The following is a 9352-nucleotide window of genomic DNA, read 5'->3' on the forward strand; positions in this document are numbered from 1 at the left end:
TCATTAGAGGAGGAAAACAAATCGACGCCAACATTGGAGAGAAAGTGTACGTAGATATCTAAAATAAACTGATAAAAGTGCATAGGCCTCTAAGATGAGGGAGGAGAAATTCATCCCAAAGAAAGCAATAGCTCTTCTTTGTAATTGGTAGGTTGGTCACGTTAATCTAAAATTCTCCGAATTAAAAGACACAAAAAATTCGCGGCTGTACAAAATTGACGCAGTGCTACCTTTGTTATTTGCTCCGTCTTTTACGAGTATCACGTGCTTGGAACGTGGCGCTCTAGTGTGAAAAACAACATGCTCACGATAGCTTGAGGCGATGTGGCGAATTTCGTCATTTCTTTCCTTGCGTTCCTTCGCACTGTTCCTCCGACAGCATTGGTCTTGCGGTCCACCTTTGCGATAGTGGAAGTGACAGTATGCTTTTTACCGAAGAAAGGAGTCTGAACATAAAATGCGCGATGTTTACTGTGCGTGTCCTTACGCATTTGAAATTGCGCTACCGCTTGCAGCTACTCGTCAACTTCGAATTCGCTGTGTTGTAAATGGTTCTAGCACGTCGGCCGTCAGTGCGTAACCAGCGGAGGTGAGTAACGGAAGTGAGGTAGGCCCGAGGATGAAATGAATGCAGTGAATAAGAATTTCCTTTTTTTTTGCTTTAACATATCTCTCCTTGTCCTTGTTTGTCTGCGCTTGTACGTGGTCTGAAATGGAATACCGAACCGTTCAACAGTCCGGGCTCTAGAAGATGTCGAGGGGGCGACCATCGCAATAGACGAAGACGAGAGGACAACCAGACATTAGCGTTGATTCTGGATAGGCGCAGGAAGACGTCGTAGCGTATGGGTACATGCGGCCACGCATAAGAAATTCACGACTGTGTCCAGCGCCAGCAAAATACTGACATATGCCATTCAATGCCAAACACGCTACAGAGACGTACAATTCAGTAAAAGGAAACAAGGAAGATAGGATGGCACACAGATGTTCTGGACGGATAGAAATGAACGACGTGTCTCCTGCGTGCTCTGAAGTCACAAGAATAAAAGTGGTCGAATCGCCGTTTATCTCACGCCAGAGCAGACCGGCTGACCCGGTAACACCGTGTTTCGAGTTCGAAAGAAAACCGTAATGAGAAATGGGGTCTCTGAAGACAGATGACGAGACAAGAAACAGATACCGCAGTCAAGAGAACGCAATGGCTGACATCTACTAGCGAATAAGGAATTGAGAACAACGCGTACGTTTAGGAAGGCGAGAAAGGCAAATTAGAACTATCTTGCAAATAATGTCAAAGGCGAGGACTTTTTTTTTATTCAAAAGGTGTGTTATGAGGCATAAGTTGAAAAAAGGGGAAGGAATGCAGGATATTGAAAGTTAAAAGAAGAAGTGAAGACCCGTTGCGCGGAGGTAGTCGCAGAAGTTGCTGATGAAACGATTGTTCATAGTCCACTTCACATAGTCACGTTCGCGGTTCCACCGCAGGCCCACCTTCCTCAGGAGACGTTTTCTAATAGCAGCCGTCGTTTGGCACGTCCACAACAAGTGCCGGAAATCCCAAATGTCCGGTGCAGTGCTACAGTGGGGGCACATGTCCGTTGCTGGCAGATCTTTGGCATGCCACCGGTGACGGATAGATGGTGTGGGAGGCGCCCCTGCCCGAATCTAGAAAAAAAATCACACCAGAAATGGACTTGTGGAAGCAAATAATCTCAGCCTTGGTGCACCTGGACAGACTTTCTTCTGGGCATAAGTTCAACGCAAAACATGGCACACTGTATCCACAGTCCTCGGGAAGTGACAGTTCAATAGAGGTGGTGAAAAACATTTATTATTCACGAGAGAGAGTGGGAACTGGCCTTAAAGGCCAGCTCCTTAAAATAATAGGAGGTGTCTCTTGTCCGGGACCTCTGTGGCTTCCACGGCACCTCGCGCCCTACGACGAGGTCTCTTTGGATCCCTAACGTAGATAGTCGAGCTGGGTAGCCTCCCAGCTCTCTCGGGTAGGTGAGGGAAAGAGAGGGTAAGGAGGGATTGAGGTGCATTCCAAGACCACGCAGTACACGTCCGAGAACGCACACCTACAATGCGGGCACTCTCCGTTAAAAGCTGGATTAAAATATTGCAGTGGATCCACGCACAGGTCAGTCGTCTTGAGGAGAAAATCAACGATGACTTTTAATTTGATGAAGCAGTTTGATACTGAAATCAATGATTGGAAAACGCATCATAGTTTTTAGGCGTAGAATGGCACACAAAGAAATTGTGGCAGTCTGATGAACTAAAACTGAACTTAACTATGAACCCATTTACAGCCTTGTACTTTTGTGCTCATGCTGCTCATACATACACAACAGGACATAGCACTGTATGGTGTAAAACAAAAAAGAGATATAGCGAGCAATAAAATCAGATTAACCGGCCTCGGCACTCCGCTGATCCGCAATGGCAGTACATAATCCTCTCGGGGACACTTCCAACGTCGTAGTTATAGTCCCAAGTGAGCTCCTCACCAGCCCTTATGGACCTTGCTGCGAAGAATTATTGCCACGGGAACCTCAAGTCCTGGGTGTCCACGAACACATTCTGGACAAACACGTTTGGTGAGCAGCTGTGGTTTAAATAGCGAACAATGTGGCCGCAGTTCTTGGCGTCCATAATGCCGCAGTACTCCTCGTTGAAAAAGCTGCGCGTGGAAGGTAACCGTGGTGGCTGCTGCTCGGTGCCCTCAGCGGGGCCAGCGACAGCCCCAACTTTGGCCTTGACAATGTTCTTGCCACCGCTCTCTCTTTTTTTTTTAGTTTCTTCGATGCCTTTGCATTTTCAGAGTTTGTGCTAGGCCGGCTGTCTTCAGACTCGTCACACGTATACTTTTGAGGCAAGCCCTTCTTCGCTTTGCTCTTGGAACTGTTATTCGTCCTGCACTTTTTGCTTGGCTTCTGGCTATCATTGCTGTCACTGTCACCACCTTCATAATAATTGGACTTGTTACTTTGAGAGGAGTCATTATCCAGTGATTTTACCATCTGTTCACACATCCTCGAACTTGGCTGCTTAGGAACATCAGCACAGTCGGAGTCATAATCCGAGTCGGACACATCTTCACAAATTTCTTCCTCATCCACACTTTCATCGGTGTCGTGTTCGCCTGAAGCTCCGACGTCGCTTACGTAGCCTTCCTTCTGCTTCTCCACCACTTCAATGTGGTCCAACTCAGCAAGGTATTCATCATCATAGTGGTTGCCATCTTCGTTCGCGCCCTGTTCTCAGAGCAACTAGCCGGAACACAGATAAAGGTCCCATGGGGCAGGGCGTCGAGGAAGCGGATGCCCAAGCCGTGCTTCTCTGTCTTGAACACCTGCAGGCGGCTGCGCAGGTCATTCTGCACCACCCGATTGAAGCAGCGGCGGGAACAGTGGCACTGGGAGTTGCATTCATACACGCCCGTGATGTGTGGCTCCAGCAGTCGCCGGTGGAGGTAGCCTGCATAAGGATTTCGGCCGCTAGTTAGGGCTTCCGTAGCCTCCACAGTCAGCTTCTGGCAGCTGCACTTCTCTCGGTCCTGACAGTCATCTTCACAGTCGCAGCCACAAAGGAATTCCTTGTCCAGGTTGAGGTCCACTCCCTTTTCAGCGTAGCGCTCGGAAGAATATTCAGCAAATGTGGGATATGTGTCGTCAATGCTACTGACACACGGGACGATCATCTGCTCCTTGCCATATGTCAAGTCTTCGATGCAAGTATTGACGACTTTTGGCTTGAACTCACAAAAACGCGCTTACAAGGCTGTCAAAGCAAAACAGGTCCACAGTCAAGAGAGACTTGCAGAGTCGCAAGAAGTACGCAACTTCCTCTATGTTCCGCAATCGCCTTCCGCAGGGTGCAGTGTACTGGACTTTTTGTTTGCTCTTCTTGCTCTGCTTCAAGATTTCTCTCTGCCAGCCATAGAAACTTGGAATGGCCAGAGCATTTTTTCTCTTATGGGCATCAGGATCATCGCCAGCCACACAACTTGGTGAGCACTCATGTGACGTGTAACCGATCCGGCTGTATGTGATAGTGACCTTCGAATCTACTTGTAACACTTCTCGGGTCCCAGCTTGGGACATAAGAATCCCAAGTGCATTTCTAGTCAGCCCATCCGCTTTTTCAAACATTCTGTCTCCAGTGGTCGATTTTCGTGCAACAATTCGCGCGATTGCCGCCGCTGTCTTGGGAGACTCAGCGCTTTCATCCTTCAGTGCACAATCTTCCAGTGTGCGTGTATACTGGACAAATGGCTTGTGTTGCCTCGTCCCCGCAGGCATCAAACTGTGTCGGCGCATACTACCTCCTGTGGTTGCTTTGTTCTTCACAGACAGTTTGAGGAGTGAATATAGCGGAGACAACCTGGTCGAACCACGGTAGATCCACTCAGTGTGCTTGTCCACTTCAAACAGCATCTTGACCATGCTGGAGTCTACCGTGACCACCCGTGCCATGCACCAGTCACCCATCCACTCAGTCTTGACCACCTGGCCCTTGCGTAGCCAGAGCATCGGCTGCTCTGGGTATTTTTCAAGGTAATCGCGCACAAAGCCTCGGATGTCCTGAAACATGTCCTCCCACACATTCTTGGAGGCTCCACACATCACAAACAGTTTGTCAATATCCACGTACTGAACATATCCATAATCATAGATGACTAGGTAACGAAAGCGGTTCAGAGGCTTCGGCGGCTCAGCAATGATCCCAGCGTACAAAGACTGTCGAGGCAGGGATGACTCGTCTGAGTAAGGGGCGACTACTCTCGTTCCAACATTAAGGACAGCAGCAGGGTGGTTGGCATAGGCCAGTTCCCGCTTACAATGCCATTTCAGTGCCAGACTACTTGGGATTCCCTTCCGTGCTTCAGGCCTTACTAGGTACATCGGCTCAGACTTAGATTTCTTGGAAGGTTCATGAATCTGGATGATACGGGCCTTGTAGAATTCTCCCAAGGGAAAGGTGCGCGTCGCCAGGACTTTTGATGAGATCTCGAGCTTCATGTGAACGACTGGGCCCTGCGGAGGATGGTTGTAAGGCACAGGCGGGTAGTTCCCAACAGGAGTAATCTCATCAGAGCAACCAGCAGACGCTTTCGAGAGAGTGCTGACATTACTGGGCGTATGAGTTGGCAATGGTGGATCTGGCCTTCTAGAAGTGAGATCTGGTATCTTGAAGTTTCGGTCTACTCTGACAAAGGCATCGAAAAAGTGAACGTCTGGAATGTTTAGGGCAGAAGTCTTTTCCAGGCTTTTCTTTTCTTTCAATTTCTGTATTTGATACTCCATTCTGTAAAAGGCGATGTCGATTTCAAGGAACTTACGTTCCATATTGGCCAGGCTGCTAAGGCGGCTGTACTTGCATATCTGCTCCTTGAGCACATCTTCAACGTTGATGGAGCTGAAGACGGAGTCAGTGGCACCCAGGATGTCGAAGTCACACACAAAGTACTGGTCACCCTCGTTCTGTCGCATACGCTTGGGCTTCGAGGGCTCATCGCCGTTGGTGCCTTGCCAGTCGCCACCGCCGCCACTACCAGGTTCTCTGCCCAGCGACAACGTCATGGCGCTGCAGCTGCTTTCGCTCGCCGATGCCTCCCCTGTGGCCTCTTGTAGACTCTTCCGTCCAAGGATGGCGTTAGAGCGTCACCTCAGCGTGGCATGTCGTCACCAATAGCAGGGAGGGGAGGTCGGTCGCCCGTACGCACGGACGTTGCTTCTTTTTACACGCGGATGCTAACGAAGCCCGGAAGGAGGTCCACTCGGTTTCGGAATGGTGGTCCGCTCGGCAGAAGAGCCAGCTGCAGCCAGCGCAGCCCTGAAATAGGGGCCCCGACTATCAGTAATTCTCTCATGAAGTCAGCTCAATAACTAATAAATCAATAAAGTTCACTCACTTACTCACCCGCTGATCCACAGCATGGCACGTGGAAGTGCACGTGGAAGTGCACGTGGAATGTAGGTGGCGTGAAATGCCTGAAGGCGCTTCGAGAGGTGATGAAGATGACCTGGTGCTGTAATGATATTTATGAACTAAGCATAAAAAAGCGATGGAAAGACGAATATTGCCGAGAATATTTGCAGTGTGTTCGTTTTTTCAAATCTGCCGCCACATCACTTTATCGCTTTGTTTGCTACGCAAGACGTGACTAGATTTATTTCGGTTGATCGCAGCCAGGCAGCGATGATTCTACGTTGTTCCGGAATGTTCTAGTAACTTTGCGCTCTTTATCTCGAAAGTTCGCTATCAGCTTCAAATTGAGCACGGCCGACAGCGGCCGGCATTCTGTTCGACGACCGCCGAGCACGCTTGTCGCTTCGCCGCCGCCGAGTGATTCAGTCCATTTTGGGTGGAAGTCAGCCCAATAAACAGTTCTTTTATAATACCCTTTCGTCCTTCTTCATCGCTGCGTCGACTGCCGTCACCACTACGTGACAATATCTAACAACTCGAGGCCGATATCGTTTTATATTTGTTATGCCGTAGGGGGGGCTGTAGCTGCGTGTAATGGAACGAGTGCGGCTCTATTCAGGATGGATTCTAGCATGCTGATTAGGTAGTTTTGGTATGGTGACCATGTAGGTGATGCAAATTCTTGTTGTGGCCGTACGATTGTTAGGTTTGCCAGCTGTCTTACGCTGTTAGGAAAGTTTCGCAAGTGCCGACGCGGGTGCTCAAGTTATCTGTAGGCTTTGGCGCGAATGTGCATGGCCTGTGAAGAATTACGCTTCAGATGAATACCTATTATAAATACATGTATGATGGTGTCCGAGAAATTATAGTGCTTTCTATGGGGTACAAGAAGTCAGACTTAGTATGGCTGCTGCTCAAAGAGATAATATGGCATTTAGTCGAGTTAGGCGTCTTTTGCCATTTATTACATCAGTCTGAAATGAGGTTCAGGTGTCTCCGGAGAGCAAGGTAATTATCATCCGTGGCACTGAAGGGAAGTAAATGATGAAATCGTCCACAAAAATTTGCAGAGAAGACGGTATGCCCGGCGTTGTTTACAAAACTGCCTCAGCCGACTGTTTATCAGTTTACATAGGCGAAATTAAAGATTTCCCTTGACGCCTGAAAGAATATCAGTACGATGTACGAAAAGGAAACGTGACAACGAACGCAATCGTGGATCATGCGCAAAAGACTGGCCATGAAATTAACTGGGATGAAGCATATATAGTGGCAACAGAAAAGAATGTATAAGCCCGCCAAAATCTCGAGTCACTAATCATCCAGAGTGCGCCGAACACAATAATTATGAATGACGGCACATTGCACCCTACCTTCACGAATGTGGCTAAGAACGATACTAACCGCTACAAAAAGCCCGGGACGTTCAAATGATTGCTCACTGTGAACAAGGGAGCCGTAGTGCTCCCGAAACGTCATTGGTGTTCGGCCATGACCAGTGAATTTCATCGAAACGCTATACCAAAGGGTAAATTGTTAAAGTATATTAGGAACAATAAAGAGCAAATAACACTGCCTTGGGGCACACCAGATGTTACGTCACAGACTGAGGAGGTAAAATTGTTAAGTATTCGGTCCTGCTGCCGAAAAGAGAGTTACGAACCCATGTCAGTGTTAAAGAGTAGATCTAGGCAAAGCGCAGGTAATTTCGAGAACAAATGGGAATGTGCAGCGCGTTCAAAAGCTTTAGCAAAATCTAAAAAGACGCAATCAGTTCGTAGGTTAGTGTCCATGCTGAAGTGCAAGTCAGTCGCAGTAAACAGCAACATCGTTCACTCGTCGTCACAATCCTTATCTCTTTTATTATTCAATTTCTAACACACAGATTGAGCAAATACAATCATATAAATATCTAGGAGTCACCCTCTCTTCTAATCTATCATGGCTATCATGGCAGGTTCATATTAGTAACATCATTTCAGCATCAAACAAAACAATCGGTTTTCTAAAACGTCACCTTCGTCTTGCCCCACCAAATGTTAAATTGCTCGCGTATAAATCACTTATAAGACCCAAATTAGAATATGCATCCCCCATCTGGAGCCCACAACAAGCATATCTAATCACCGCATTGGAAGCTGTGCAGAATCGTGCTGCCCGATTCAGTCATTCCTCATACTCATATGACGTCAGTGTCTCATCCTTGAAAGCTACATCCGGACTGCCACCCCTCTCTTTTCGTCGTCGCATTGCTAGCCTCACCTTTTATCACAAATTCTTTTATTCTTCTCTCAATCAAGCACCATATATCGCCGCCGCATCACGCATATCTCACCGCACCAGTCATCCCCTTCAAGTTGCCCGCCCACTATCACGCACTACTACGTTTTCAGCTTCGTTATTTCTTCGAGCAGCCACGGACTGGAACGGCCTACCCCATGACATCGTCGCCATCGCTTCAACATCTGCTTTTAAAGAAAGCGTAACAGATCACCTTCAATGTTAAATTACCATCGCTGTTTGTTTTCCTCACTACAAATGTAATCCCACCCCTTATGTAACACCCCCTGAAATGGGGGCCTTTAAGGAATAAAACTGAACTGAACTGAACATATGCATCATCGTGTTCGGATATCTCGCTCAAATATCCTTGCGGGAGCTCGATCGTCACCAAAAGACTAACGATGTCGCCGCTGTTGCTTGGTATGTGAATGATATAGATTTACTTCCTAATGCACAAGCCTTATCTATGTAAGCAAAGATGATCACTAATACAACAAGATAAAGAACGTGATATAACATCCGGTTTCATAGTGTTAGTGATAACAAAATCGAGAACAGAATCGCAAAATTTTACTGGTGACCCTTGTTGGTATATTGGTTTGGTGTTATAAGGTACAGCATCCCGAACCGACTAAGGCTATGAGGGACGCCGCGGTTAATTTCGACCACCTGGGGTTCTTAGCGCGCACTCACATCGTAGAGTACACGGGCCTCTAGGACATCGCCTGCATCGAAATGCGACCGCCGTGGCCGAGATCGAACCCGCGTCTTTCAGGCCAGTTGTTGGTATATTAATCGTGTTAAAACCATTAGCCATAATGGTCGTATTAAAATCTACAGCGTATGTGCTGGGGGTATTCATATCAATTTTTAAAAAGTCGCCACAAGTTTCCTGATCGTGACACTGAACAACAGAACTCAGGAACAGTCGCCGTGGTGGGTCAATGGTTATGGGCTGCTGACCCGAGAGACGTGGGTTCGATCTCGGCCGCGGTGGTCGGTTTTCAATGCAGGCGAATTTCTAGACGTGCGTGTATTGTGGGATGTCAGTCTACGTCAAAGAAACCCTGGTGGTCGAAATTATCCGGAGCCCTTCACCACGACGTCTCTCATAGCCTTTGCCGCTTTG

At 47.8% G+C, this 9352-nt stretch overlaps 1 pseudogene; it reads right to left on the bottom strand.

Moving 5' to 3' along the window:
* Positions 1–2412: 2412 nt before the first annotated feature.
* On the bottom strand, positions 2413–5591 carry LOC144119574 (histone-lysine N-methyltransferase eggless-like; annotated as a pseudogene).
* Positions 5592–9352: the final 3761 nt, after the last annotated feature.

This window comes from Amblyomma americanum, chromosome 2, assembly GCF_052857255.1.
Source record: "Amblyomma americanum isolate KBUSLIRL-KWMA chromosome 2, ASM5285725v1, whole genome shotgun sequence".
In the NCBI taxonomy this organism is placed as follows: domain Eukaryota; kingdom Metazoa; phylum Arthropoda; class Arachnida; order Ixodida; family Ixodidae; genus Amblyomma; species Amblyomma americanum.